We start from the raw sequence: 15720 nt of genomic DNA, 5'->3' as shown, positions 1-15720 counted from the left end.
AAGAGCCTAAACCTCCCATCTATTATAAAAATAAAAAATAGAATCTGATATTCTCTTAAAATGGTGAAACTGACAGGCATATTAAGTGACTCATGTTCAAAATTCGAGAAGGTATGGCACCCTAGGCTGATCTATGATAGTGAAAAAACAGAAATTGAATCCCTGCGCTTCTCCCACTGGGCTAACAATAAATGGGGAAATAAATATACATAGTGAAAACTAAATGTGTAAGACAAAGGAGACTTTTGGTTATATTCTTTGATCAAATAATGCCAAGCCTGCTAACCAACGTCAAGGTAAGTCTCAATAGCAGGCCCTGCATTGGTTAATAAACTAAGCATAAGCTTATGTAACTTCGTGTAGTTAAAAACTGGTATATACCAGTGAAGATACTTACATGTATGCAAGTAAAGTGAAACGTGAATTTACAGGGACCTTACTTGGAGATTATATAGCTTGAAAAGGAGTGATTGGCCTCCCACAAGCTGCTGAATAAGCAGTTACAGGTGGATTGGCTAAATACATTAATCACACCCTAATAGTGGTGCCCATTAGGAGCATGCTGCTAGGGATTTAATTCAGTCCAACACAAAATGTAAAACAAATATATTCACTGCTCTTCTCCATATAAGGAGCATGATGCTGGTGATCTATGATAGCCTCCAACAGTCTGGTAGGCCACGCCTCAATTAATCTCCAATCCTCTTGTTGTTGGAGACCAATGGCGCCTTGGAGTGGCTCATTGCAGTCATGCAGTGGCACTGATATCTAATACTACTCATTGATATCAGAATGGTATTTTTGAGACTGACTGTATAACTTCCCAGATCATCTAGCATATTTGATGTTTCACTGTAAACAAGAATGTCAAAACCAAATGTCAAAACTGTTGCAGTAACCCCTTTTCATCTCCTGCTTTCTGTCCTGCTTTCCACAAATATGAAAATCAATAAAAGTTTAAGTATAGGGAAAAAAATGTGATAGTGACAATCGTGCACTACTGTACAGAAACTTCCTTTCCAGCCAATTGGAGATTTAATGCGATAGTGCCTGAATGCACAATATTTACTGATTGTTACAGGGTACATGCAACCACACGTGGGTATTCTTGATAATGCTTATTTATTGAGCCTTAAAAATGATAGCACACAAAAACAAGACAGCTTCTTTTCAGCATGCAGGACACAGACAGTTCATCAAACATTTACTTTGAAAACAGACCTTGTTGCAGTAATCTTACTTCAGCATTTCACTCCTGTCTCCTGACCAGCTAGCCTGCATATGTGTACAGCCTGGGGATTTTAAAACACCTTGATGAGGCAGCTGGGCACAGACTAATTAACTCAGCTGAAAGTTAACCTCCTCAGTGCTGCACTTCAGACCTACACATAGGTCTGCCAGGCATATGGCTGGTGACGTTTATTTACCCTGTCACATTCCTCCCCTGTTAATGTGTGGCTGGGGCCACGCGCGGCTGAAGCTCGACCATCCACCCCTTCTCTAGAGAAGAAATCAGCATTCGCATTTTCTTTTCCAGGTCTGTGCTGAATTTCAAACAAGAAGGGTTGGATGGCCATATACCACCTGGTCAACATAGCATTAGAGTCTTTCAGAGTACTTAACCACTTCAATGGAGCATGGTCTGTCAAAAGAGAAAAATGGACTCCTGCCAGGTAATAGGATACAGGAGAAGGCGAGGCGGAGCATCTGCCCGATGTGAAGGTAACAGACCGGGACCACTCCTGCCAGGTAATGCCTCAAAGCCTCGATTTCCCACTTTACCACGAGTCACTGCATCTCAATCACTGACTAGTTTTTTTCCCTCAGGAACAATTTCCTACTCAGAAAAAGGATTGGATGTTCCACTCCCTCAAACTGTTGCGACAACACTGCCCCTAGCCCTATCTCTGATGCATCGGTTTGCACTATGAAAGGCCTGTTAAAGTCTGGGCTTTTAAGGACGAGACCCTCTGATAGGCACCTTTTTATGTCCTCAAAGGCTCTCTGACACTCCCTTGACCAGACCACTTGTGTAGGGGCACACTTTTTTGTGAGGTCCTTTAATGGGGCTGCAACTTCCGAGTAGTTGGGGATGAACTGCCAATAATACCCTGCTAAACCCAGCAGAGAATGTACCTGCGTTTTTGTTTGGGGGTCGGAACTTCTTTCAGGGCAGCTACCTTATTGGCTAGTGGCCTTACTTTTCCACCTCCCACTGCATACCCTAAATATTTGGTTTCCGCCTTACCTGAGGAACATTTCTTAGGGTTGGCTGTGAGCCCTGCCTCTCTTAGAGATTTGAGGACCGCTTACAGCCTATTTAGATGGGCCTGCCAGTGTTTACTATAAATGACAATGTCATCTAGGTAGGCTGTGGCATAAGCCCTATGAGGTCTCAGCACTTTATCCATGAGCCTCTGAAACGTGGCTGGGGCTCCATGCAGTCCAAATGGCATTGTCACAAACTGGTATAAACCCATGGGAGTGGCAAAGGCTGTTTTGCATTTGGACTTTTCCTCTAAAGGTATTTGTCAGTATCCTTTTGTTAAGTTCAGCGTGGATATATATTCCGCGTTACCAAGGGTGTCAATTAACTCGTCCACCCTTGGCATCGGATATGCGTCAAACTTCGATACCGCATCGACCTTTCGGAGGTCCACACAAAATCTTACCTTCCCATCTGGTTTAGGGACTATAACTAGTGGACTACACCACTCACTGCATGATTCCTCAATCACGCCTAAGTGTAACATTTCTTGTATCTCCTTCTCTACCAGGGCCTTACGGCTTTCAGGCAACCTAAAAGGACGGGAACGTACTTTTACCCCAGGTGCTGTCTCAATCACATGTGAAACTAAATTAGTTTGCCCTGGTAAATCAGAAAAACATCATGGAATTGTGTAATTATTTCTAACAAGTCCCCTTTTTGTACAGAGGACAATTGTCTACCCATTGGGATTTCCTCGTCACCACAGATGTTCCCCCGTGGGGGCTGAGGACCCAGGTGCATTTCCTCCTCCACCGGGTGGATGAATAGAGACTGCTGCACCTTCCAGCACAGGGTTTCAGCAAGTTCACATGGTAAATTTGTTTACCCTTCCTGGACCCTGGTGGAGCAATCTCGTAATCCACATCACCCGTGCGGCGGAGTACTTCGAATTGGCCCTGCCATTTGGCTAGGATTTTGCTCTCACAACTGGGTAACAATAACATCACCTGGTCTCCCGGGTGAAACACTCTCATACAAGCATTTTGATTGTAATGTCTCTCCTGACTGTCCTGGGCTGACCTATGATTCTCCCTAGCAAAATGGCCGACCACATCTAGGCGTTTCCTAAGGTCCAATACATATTGCAGGGTATTCGTAGAAGGGGTCTGCTGTTCCTCCCAGGACTCTTTTAGGAGGTCTAGGATACCTCGTGTTTGGCGGCCATATAGCAGTTCAAAAGGAGAGAATCCCGTGGAGGCCTGGAGAACTTCCCGCACTGCAAACAGCAGAAAATGGAGAAGTTCATCCCAGGCTCTCTTCTCTGAATCTACAAATTTCCTCAGCATCCCTTTTAGAGTTCGGTTAAATCTTTCCACCAATCCGTCAGTCTGTGGATGGTAGACCGATGTCCGAACAGACTTGACGTCTAGTAATTTTAAGACATCCTGCATCAGTTTAGCCATAAAATTTGTACCTTGGTCTGTCAACATAACTTGGGGAAGTCCAACACGTGAGAACAGCTTCAACAACTTGTTGGCTACTTGTTTTGCCGTTGCTGTCCTCAGGGGGAATGCCTTAGGATATCTTGTTACATAGTCAGCTATTACGAGAATAAACCTGTGTCCTTTCGCAGAAGGTTCTAGAGGTCCTACCAAGTCTACTCCAATCCTCTCAAAGGGAACTGACACCAAGGGTAGAGGAACCAAGGGGGCTGGTTTTTGTCCCTTCGGACTAGTTAGCTGGCACTCAGGACATGCCACACATAACTTAGCAATATCACTATGCATCCCTGGCCAATAGAATAGGGACGATATACTGTCCAATGTTTTATCCCTACCAAGGTGACCACCCCAAGGGACAATAGGGGCTAGGGTGAATACAGATTTAACAAATGCCTTAGAAACCAATATTTTTCTGGTGACCTCCTCTGTTTGTGTCTGCCTATTCACCCTATACAGGATATCATTTGACAATTCAAAATAGGGGAATACTATCACACCCTGTGCATTCAATATCTGCTCATCAATTTTTACCACTGTATCATATTGTCTAGCAAGGACTGGCGAAAATCAGGGAGGTAAGGTCTGGAAAAACATACAGGACACCTACAGGCTCATATTGAACCTCCAAAATAACCACAACATATATATAAGCATATAAGTGTCACAGAGGAGTTCTACTGAGCATGGCAATATATATTTAAAACCGGAGACAGAACATAAAACACAGACAGAGCTCAGTGCACATCCAGTGAAACTCATACACGGTACAGTGCCTAAATATATATGTATAGATATCTATTAAATAAAATGGTGTTTTAGTTTAACATTTTGGCCAAATTGTTGTAAGCCCCTGAGCCACTACACGGCAGACCACATCTCAAGGGTCCATAACACTAATATAAATTCTTAATAACCTGTGCATTACCAGGAAGAATGAAATAGGTCTGGTAAATCTCCAGGGCCCATATCCCCCTCCTTCTGGCCATCCCCAGCCATCACGTGACTTCTGGCTACTAGTACGGTCACCTTGAAACCCAGATTTCTGCAACCAGTCCTGTTTGTCAGAGCGCCTCTGCTTTTGGGTCTTTGGAACCCGGTGTCTACTGGGGTAAAGGTCTGCCGAGAAGGGGAACAGTTTACCAGGATTCTCCTGAGCCATAGAATATGGCTCCTTATGAGGGACTGGAGCCATTAGGTCTGAAAAAAAAGGCTAGTCCCGATTGAGCACAACGGGGGCAGGGAGACAAGAAGCGACTCCTACTTCGAGGTAGGCCTCCTGACCTTTTACCTGTAGCCGGATTTTGGCCGTCGGATACCGTTTTACATCGCCGTGTATACATTCTATACTCCATAGGGAGTCAAAGGAACACACATTATGCGGTAACAGTTCCTGGAAGACCAAATTTTTCCCAGAGCCTGAATCTACAAGGGCCTTAACGGTTTTACCCCCAATCTGGGCTGGAAGTAACCAGGGCTTGTAATTTTCTCCAGTGAAGGCCGAGGCAATGGTCTTGTTCTCCGCAGGCGGAACATGGAGAGGGTTCCGCACAGGAGGATGCCGCGGATAGCGCTCCGCTGGACCGGATACTGGATACTAGGCATCTGGTGGGTCCTGTGGGAGACGTCCTTGGAAGTTCCTCTCATTTGGTGACAAGCCAACATCAGGAAGTGGATGAGGGTCTCGGCGGTGCCCGGCATTTGGACCTCTCCCTTGTTGGAAGGACTGCTCCTTTCGTGGCACTTGTCGGTTGCATATGGAGGGGCCGTAGTTTCCCCGTTGGTCCGGTCTCCCCCTTTGGGCATCCTCAAGCGCCGGTAAAGCCATATCCGTCGGGTCCAAGACACTCGCCTGGTCCAAGGAAGTTCTCAACGAGTCGGACCGCCAAAGCTAGGGTATTAGCAGCATGGCATTTTACCCAAGAGCGTGCGGAAGGGGGTATTACTTGTAGGAATTGTTCCAACACAACTTGTTCAAGAACAGTCTCCTTAGTGTGTTGCTCAGGTTGTATCCAGTGGTTACACAAGTCCAATAACAGCTGAGCTACTGTAGGACCCTGGGTCTCATCTTAGAGGTGTACTTCAGGTTCCGGAACTGCTGCCGGTAGGTCTCTGGGGTCAGACCTAAGCGATCCAGTATGGCGGCTTTTACTTGTTTGTTATCCATTGCCTGATCTGCTGGGAGGCCCTGATATGCGGCCTGGGCTTCTCCTATAAGGAGTGGGGCCAAAGCGATTGCCCAGCGGTCTGCAGACCAGCCCTGGGCTTCGGCAACCCTTTCAAACTTCAGTAGAAAAGCCTCTGGATCCTCGGTCAGAGCCATTTTCCTCAGGAGGACTGGGGGTTGTTCGCAAGTTCTGGACTGGCAGACCCCTGGAATTGGGTCAGCATCCTGGCCATCCGCTCATCCTGTGCTGCCTGCTGCTGGGTTAGGAACTGGGTTTGCTGCTGCAATAGTCTTTCATCTCTCTCTGCCTTTAGTTGGGCCTGCTCGCACAGAAACTCTTTTAAAATTGTTTCCATTTTTTTCTTCATTTTTGTGTATGTGGTTTTCAACTGCAGGGGCCTCTCAACATCCGGCACTTCTGACACCATATGTTGCAGGGTACATGCAACCACACGCGAGTATTCTTGATAAGACTTATTTATTGAGCCTTAAAAATTATAGCACATAAAAACAAAACAGCTTCTTGTCAGTATACAAAAACAAAATAGCTTCTCTTCAGCATAGAAAAACAAGACAGCTTCTTTTCAGCATGCAGGACACAGACAGTTCATCAAACATGTACTTTGAAAACAGACCTTGTAGCAGTGATCTTACTTCAGCATTTCACTCCTGTCTCCTGACCAGCTAACCTGCATATGTGTACAGCCTGGGGGTTTTAAAACACCTTGATGAGGCAGCTGTGATCAGACTAATTAACTCAGCTGAAAGTTAACCTCCTCACTGCTGCACTTCAGACCTACACATAGGTCTGCCAGGCATATGGCTGGTGACGTTTATTTACCCTGTCACACTGATAAATTAAACAATATATTAAATAACACAGACCACTTCAAATGTAGCTTAAATTGAATATTAAGGACTATAAGAGACCTACTAATTAAATTGTGATAATGGCAATTTTGCCCCCGAAGTGTTGTTTGTCACAGAAATCTAGCCATATTCATTAAGCAGTTATCGAATATTCAAACCATAAGAACAGATTGTTTTTAATCCATTTGGTTTTGTATTTGAAATTATGATATACTGTGTGAAGGCAAGTAAATAACACAGACAAAAAGAGTGGAACATTCGCTCAGCTAAGATATGAAATCTAGTAGGTGATGGTGCGATTTTACTTGCCTTTACACAGTATATTGAATTTACTTGCCTTTACACAGTATTGTATATTGAATTTACTTGCCTTTACACAGTATATTGAATTTAATGCCTTTACAAAGTATCTTGTACTTACCTTTACCCAGAGGAGCACAATCCCTTACTAGATTTCATATCTTAGCTGAGTGAGGGTTCCCCTCTTTTTGTCTGTGTTCAATTTTGGAAATTATGGGCAGATGAGACAGAAACCCATTTAGGAGTGAGCCAATTTGCGTATTTAACCCCAAACATACTAACCAATTCTGGCAAAAAATATGTATGTAAATGAGATGTCAAATTGTGCAATTTTATGCATGGATAATTCCTAATGAATATGTTCAAAACATCAGATTTGTATTGCATCTGTTTTCACATTACAGTATATTGCATTGCTAGTATACAGTACAAATTTAATAAATAGTTCCCTGACTCTCTTTATAATTGTTAATCGTTTTGGAGGGTCTTCTTGTTACTAGTACAATTTAACTGATATATGGTTGTTCCAAGGGTGATGGCCAGATTTGGCTCTCTGGACTCTTTGTTTGCCATAATTTATTTATTTTAATGCGTTACAAAAGTCGTATTTTTTAATACATACATTTTTGTAAATATGGTTATTGACAATTTTTACAAAGTACCTGACTTTATACAGTATGGTTATATACCAGTCCTACCTATAGTATACTATAGCTCAATTTAACGAATCTAGCAAATGTATTTAAAATTGTTATATAATTTTCCCATTATTATTTGTCTTTAAATATGATTTTGTATTCACTTGGTATCTTACACAAGAGGTTTCAATATACCTTTGTTCTTGATTATGTATCACTTGTTATTAGTTATACATGAACAATTTAACTCCTTAGAAATCCTCATTAGGAAACTACTACCTAGTGATATGAACATGAGGCATTTTACATTTTTATTGCAAAAATATTGTTAGCAGAAAATATATATATATATGTACATATAATCAATTTCTTAATACTATTTCATAAAAAAAAACATACATTCTATGATTCTTTTGTAAATGTGTAATCAGTCCTTGTTAAAGCAAGCCACCCTCCCAACCGATTCTGTTCCCATATGCAAATTATTTGGTGGTGTTCATGTGAACAAGTTCCAGCTCATTGATATGCTTTGCATAATGCAAAAAACCATATCTGAAAGCTTGAAAAAGCTGTGCACAGTGTGACATCCCTGGGAATGATTCTAGAATTCTGTTTGATATAGAAACTAACCCTGTTCATTTTCTTGTCTGCTGTACTGTATATCATATACAGGCTAAGATCCCTGTTTTCCTTCTCACTAATGATAACCATAGTTATGTTTAATGTGAAGGAATTCTAGAACCATTAAACCCCTGTACAGAGGTTGCAGAACATTTTATCTCATAGTTCATCCTTTTATTTAACAAATGGGGTGAATAAAAAGATAGGGCATAGAAAGAGTTTTATGAAATCCAGGCTAGGAATAAGCAACATAGTTATTATATACAATTGGATTGTAGCAATTACATACATTTCCATGGCTAAATAGTATAGTTTACAACCTAATAATTAAAGAGATATACAGATGTAGCTAGACGTACTGTTTGTCTTGCTGAGACCACTCATGGTCCCACGATCACACCGATTGCAACCCGAATGGATTAACGTTGTGAGGTGTCCAATTCAGAAGCATGGACCCACTGCAGCGCGATAGCGGCAGATACTGTCTCTAGCAGCACAGTCATTTTCTTTTTCAGCCCAACATTGGAGACAGTATTTCTTGCTACTGCTGCGACACACTTTATTCGAGCAAATACCCAGTATGTACCTGGCAGATACCTGGAATGCGCCGCTCCTCACCTCTGACAAGCCCCGTTGCGTTTGCCTTCCCAGCCATGGTTCATGCCTGGCTGACGGGCGGCTGATCTGTTAAATGATAATGATTAGGATTTAATAGGCTGCAATGCTTCGCGTGTCTACCAGATGGCATAAATTCATGAATTGTAATGCAGTATATATATATATACTGTGCAGTATTGCAGCCAGCGGGAATAAAATGCTTCAATCCCTGCCTGGAAAATAACGCAATGCACTCGGGCAGAAAACAGTCACAAACCTCAATACACCCGAGTATACCCGAATTCGTGGGACTAGCCGAGCTCGAATAAAGTGTGTCGCCAGTGTACATCTGTAGTGACGTTTCCAAGGCCAAGGAGCTGAAACTGGCATTTGAACCTTATTCACCTGCTTCAAATGCAATGACATTACAGCTGAGCTACTACATCTTCACCCTCTGCATACAAAGAACATTTATCAGAAAACATAATGCCCAAACATCTACAGTATGTGTATGGCTGCTGTGGATATTAATTGATGTTAGTATATTATTAACATTTTCTTTGACAAAAATACACAAGAGAGAAGAACATGGGAATTAAAATCTATTCAACTCCCGGACTCTAAAAAACAGTTACATTCAAGATACTGCATTTATGGCACATTATTCCATTATTTAGTCCATTCCTGCTCCATGTACGTATGTTAACATAAGTTAATCTTTGGTTTCTGTGATTTTTACAAGGTAAAACCACAGGTATGGATCATTTGGCATGGTATATTAAAAGACATATACCTGTACAGTAGGACTAGTCATTAAATGCTGTTAGCCGATTTAACATGATGTTACCCTACATTAACAACTGTAAATTATATATGATATAAATTATATGCAAATTAGCTTAATATAGCCTGAATTATCTTCATCCCATATTCACTAAGCTCCATTAAGATTAACACCAGGAAATACCATTACGTTATTTAAGTCATACTTAACACTGGCATGACTCACATCCAGACCCTGCACTAGGGTTTTTACTTACAAGAAGTGGGAGAAAGAGGAAGTAGGTGAAGGAAGGGATGAGGGTGACCAATTTAGGAGGGTGACCATTGACATATACCACCAAATAGATTGTAATAAGTAAAATCTTTAGAAATTACTTTTCATCACTTCAGAATAAGAGGCTTGTATAAGAAAAATGCATCAGGTGTTATTCAGTGGTTAACTCTGATACCCAAATGGTGACTGGAAAGTGATGACATACAGGTGATCAGTGATGTTAGTAAGACTCCACAGCGAGGAAAAGGGTGTGGGAGACAGGAAAGTCACTCCTGAGATCAGTGCCATCAGCTGCAGTTACTCTTGGTGTTTGCTGAAAAATATCTATATACTCACCGGAGTACTATCTGAGGTTAAAACAGCTATCTTGTTCCTAATAGATCTTGAATTACATAAGACAGTTCTATGAGGACAGACCGGGGAGACCGAGATAGTGTTCTGTCCATTCAGCGTAGAATTTCTTGGGATGGGGATCAAGCAGGAAGGACCCGTAATTCTGTTACTCTGTACCCAAGAATTTATATTGGACACTGCCTTGATCTGTCTCCTCTGGCAGTGTGGGTGAGCAGGAGAAAAAGGGAGTTAGGAAGGTGTGGGAGATAATTTGTTTTTAGCATGCTTGCCACCATGGCAGTGCCTGTGAGTTTAAAAAAAATGCCAGGGGATTGAAGGACATAGTCAAGGGATGGTTCAATAGGAACTGCAGCACGAAAAGGGTGGAGTGACAGAAGAAGACTAGAGGTCTAGGAATACATCAGATAGCAGCAAGACATGGTGGAGGTCAGACAATAAGGGTTGGTTAGTGGTTTAGGAGAGTGGGGATGACTAAATAACTAAATAAAGTTTGTGGTGGGAGGGTTCGAGTCCTTATTGCTGGATTTGTTGTGGTAGTAGGATATTGTAGGATATCTAAAGTTGTCTTGCCTGTGATAGACAGATAATATATATAAAAGTATTTTTCTGTGTCCAGTTTGGTCAGGATGTCATAGTTATCAAAGTAAGAATGAGACTTGAGTGAGGTGTGGAAAATCTTTCAAGTGGAAGTGTGAAAAACCTTTCAAGTGGAGATTCCTCAAACTTCTATGTGTACAGATAGCATGGTTTGTAGAACAATATAATTTTTATAGGGACTTGAGAATTTTTCTAGAGTGCTTTGTGCTGGAAAACCTCTTTATCCCTGTTGCATAACATGTAAAAAAATACAGTGAAGAAGGGTTACGTGCTAGATTAAGGGAAAAGCTGGATGATGTCTCTGGGCATGTGGAGCATAGATCCTGAGATGATTCTAGTTTTCACAGTATTTTGATTTTGTGGATTTCACTGCAGAGGGCTTGCAGCCATGGATGGTTCTTCTTTGAAGGTGGAGGGAGAAGTTGAATCCAATATGAATCTAAGTGCACAATCTTTTGATTTAGGATGCACGTAGGCATCAAGTTGTTGTTGGTAAAGGTAAATCCTTGGGTATTTAGGATACTTTGTAATGAAATGGAATGTTAAGTGCATTGCTTTACAGAGAAGATCAGGAGTAAGTAAAAGATCAGGCAGCACCTTGGGCGTGCTCAGAAATATACTGTACACTGTAGTATTTACATGTTTGTATAGATTATACGTGTATACACAGTACGGTCTATGCATTGTATATGTGCTGTTGTGTCTCTTTGTGCCAATAATGCCAATAACTGTATCTCTATAATTATTCTCCTAATTTTTCATCTGACAGTGATGTATCTAGGGATTTTTTAGAGCACGGAGGCCCACACCAACAGAGCTATTCAAGAAGACCAGGAGGGGAGGGCAAAGACATCACCACAATTCCACCATCTCAGAATGTGTGGATTGTACTGCTGAAGAGAAAAAAGGGAGTGGTGGTAGGGAGTGATCAACTAGAGGCCATACTAATAAATAAAATAATAAATAGTGGTAATAGTGATGTTGATGCAAACTGTGGACAGAAAGTGTTAAGGTCCCTTCAATCGAGGGTATCTACTGCTCAGATGTGGGCTCCGAATTATGTATCTTAAGCCTGGGTACACCCCGGATCCCAATAATGACACAGAGTCACGTATCAGTTTCCTCAGACAAGTAGTCCAGACTGCCGAGTTTTTGTATTACAATCTATTTTTATCAAAGTAGGCTAACACTAGCCAATCATTCAATGCCACACCTACTATGCGGCAAAGCTTATCCAATTATTACATTAGTTAGTTGGAAAAAAGGCACGATGGGGGCAGGGGTCTTGTCGGCTGATGCAAGTTTCACAGAAATGACGTGTGTCCTTTGCTTTCTGAAGTTAGGTTTAGTTTTCTCTGAAATCAGTCGGAGATAGGGGAAACTGCTACTTCCTTATTGCGTGGGCGAGAGTCTGTGCAAGCGGAATTTCACAGTCACCTCGGATAGAAAACAGTATTAGTAAAAATACACAGCAAACAGATATAAATGGAGACGAGTGGTTTCTATAAAGCATAGAGATAGGATCTCCATATTTTATCCTTCACAATCCCCCCTAGAAACCACGAGACAAACATAATCTTAAAATATACTAAATCAACTAAAACAAAAAGGATATACTTTCCCTTCAACTAATTCTAAACTTAAAACGCTACCTGCGGGTGTTGGTTCTGCTGTTCATAATATTTTCATAACATTGGCACATTGCTCTTGTTCTCAAGGTTTTTGGCTTAGCTGAACCACTCAATATCAATTGGAACTTCAGAAGAAAAAATGTATTTTAAACTAACGTTCATTCCAACTTTCATACAGACAATCGACAATATCAGGCACCTAAGATGGATGCTGACTTAAAATGGTTGCATAGATCCCAGTGCTGTTATGTCAGACCCCCCTTACGTCATATTCTCACTTTGTCACTCCCTCCTTTTTATTCTTAAAACATAGCTTTTGAGAATTAAGTTAATGATGATAGTCCAGGGATAACTCAGAGGACAAGGGTGCGTGCCCTTCACTGTCATATGCTCGTAAGGCGCTGCGGCCAATATGTCTTTTGATGAATTGAATAACTGTGGTCGGCATCTTCTTTCTTCATGGGACTGCTGTTTCTGGCATCTGTAAAGCGTGGCATCAGATTGGGGGAGGGGGTCACACACCTGTGGATCATACCTTTGAATCAGTGAAATGATGACTTCACTAGACAGTGTGCTCGAAAAAGAATTCACTTAAATGCACACCACTGGTATTATAAAATGTAACTTTTAATAAGTATTTACATAAAATATATATTACCGAATGTGAGTGTAACAATAATTAAAAATCAATATATCAAGTGAAACGATGCCAATAATATCACTACTTAGTAAACATGTTGACAAGGTGTAATACCTGTCAGAGATAGGAAGTTATTGGCTTAATTCAGTATCAATGGCAGTAGCCATGAAAGAAAAGGAGCAAAAAATGCAGCAAAACACCTTAATGAGGATGTTGTTATAAGCTTACTAAAGTGCAGAAGAATATTGCAAGCTTTAGATAATTGGAGGTGTAGCTGATTAGTACACTATGCCATATCACCCCTTTTGACCCATAAGGGTGAGGGATATAACTGGAGCAAACAAATGCCCTAAGATATATAGGGTGTAAATGAGATCTAGGTCGATATATAATAATAGAAAAAATGTGTGATGCTCCAAAGACAAATCTGTAGTATGTAACAATGAGCAATTGATAGGAAAACAACCTGTAAATATACAAATGTCCTATTGGATCAGGTAATAAGCTATCCCACAATGCACTGAGGTAAGGATAGTTACCAATTGATGATCCCTGGAATATGATTGAGGCAAAGCTGGAACGGACTCACTTGGGAAAGCAGATTCCACGATGAGCAGTATCCACGATCCATTCCTTTGGATGATCCAGCACCTCCAGGTTGAATGTGCATCCGTTTTCAGAATCTTCACAGAGAGGGGAGAGGGATAGGAATGAAGCACTATGTCCAGTGCTGTAAAAAACAGCCAATGAAACCACAGGGTGTACGTTCCCAATAATAAAGCTATTTAATGGATCAAAAATCGATTACAAAACACACCAACGCGTTTCGGACTTAGACAGTCCTTTATCAATAATAGCTTTATTATTGGGAACGTACACCCTGTGGTTTCATTGGCTGTTTTTTACAGCACTGGACATAGTGCTTCGTTCGATATATAATAATAACCATCAATTCTCTGTTACTAAACACACACCCTTGGTGATATGAATATATCAGGGCAAAATTACTGGAGCCTAAAAACACTAATTTTGTATAATATACCAGTCACAGTAAACAGGTTTTATATAGCATATCGTAAATCATCATGCTTGAATTAAGCATGGCTGCAGCATGAATAAATCACAGAAGCTGACAATACAAAGCTCTAACTAAGCTCATGAAAACTCCTGTCTATAATATCTAATTGATAAGGTATAGTGAAATATAAATCGTAATGCTTGGATCAACTGAATTTTTGTAACATAAGAAACTAACACAGCTCCATAACAGAGGCTCATGACATCATTACGTGCCCTACACACATTTCCCTCCTGCTACGGAGCTTTGTCAGGGACATTTTTGCAAATGAATGAAAACAGAGCAATATAAAGGCATAGGTTACCATAGTAACATAATTAATGACCCAGATACTCATGTGCGAAAACATAGACATATTACTGCTAGCATTCGCGCAAAAGCATGTGTGATAAGATATGTTTCTTACTGAGCATATCACAGGAGTGCGCCTGCCTCAGGACATAGACTCATTGTTGGGCCTACAGTTTGAGTGTGCATGCGTGAAGACATAGGAAAGAACTTAACGAGAGGAATAAGAAATGTTCTCTTTGACAATCATGATTATGAAAAGGGAAAAGTATTCAGATATCCTTCAAGAGTTAATAAATGAACGAGCACAACTGAGTTCTCCTCCTCAGAGACAGATATGTCAAAGGGGAACAATACAGATCACAGGGTTTTGCTGGAGGTCATGGGAAACCAACTACAGTATATCAGTGAACCAGCATGTATATACGTGAAGATTGACGCTCATACACGTGTATGGACTCACAAGCTGTATATCAACATATAGATAGATGGGAACTTCAATAAATCATTCCATCATTGTATAATGCAGAGTTAAGGGGGGACATATACATGGGACCTAGCGGTCAGTCAGCACGACTACCGCAGATATGGTTTACCCTGCTTACCCCCCTTAATATATACACTTCCCTAAATAGGGACCAAGGTAACAATAAATGAGGGCTAATGCCCATTACCTTTCCATTAAGTGTATAGGAATACGTCATCCATCCAGGTGAAGTTCCACTGCGTGCAGTCCTGATAGAAGGAACCAGAATGTAGAGAAGCAAGGAGCACAGCTGGGTTGAAAATCTGCAGGAAGGTTCCTGTAGAAAAAATGAATGAAGGGCACAACTCCGTTCTAAAACTGAGGGTGGTTTATTTAATAAGTGCACAGGGACAGAAACACAGCCCACACACCGACATGTTTCGTCCCACGGGACTTTATCAAGGTGTATCACATAACACAACCTCCTTACCTTTAATAGCCCCAGTTCGCGCCAAAATCGCCCGATTGGGTACACTGCGCATGCGCGCCAGTGACGCGTCGCATCTCCGTGACACCGCCCCCCCTCTGGCACAAGTCCTGGAGAGTAGAGACCACGTCACATTCACATAGCCATCGGTATCTTGAATTACAATATTCCTGCCTTTATCAGACAGTTTGATGGTGTAGTTAGTTTTGGATATAAGTTAT

This window comes from Ascaphus truei, chromosome 3 (genome assembly GCF_040206685.1).
Source record: "Ascaphus truei isolate aAscTru1 chromosome 3, aAscTru1.hap1, whole genome shotgun sequence".
NCBI classification, from domain to species: domain Eukaryota; kingdom Metazoa; phylum Chordata; class Amphibia; order Anura; family Ascaphidae; genus Ascaphus; species Ascaphus truei.
The sequence above is the reverse complement of the archived record's forward strand: the minus strand, read 5'-3'. Positions refer to the sequence as shown.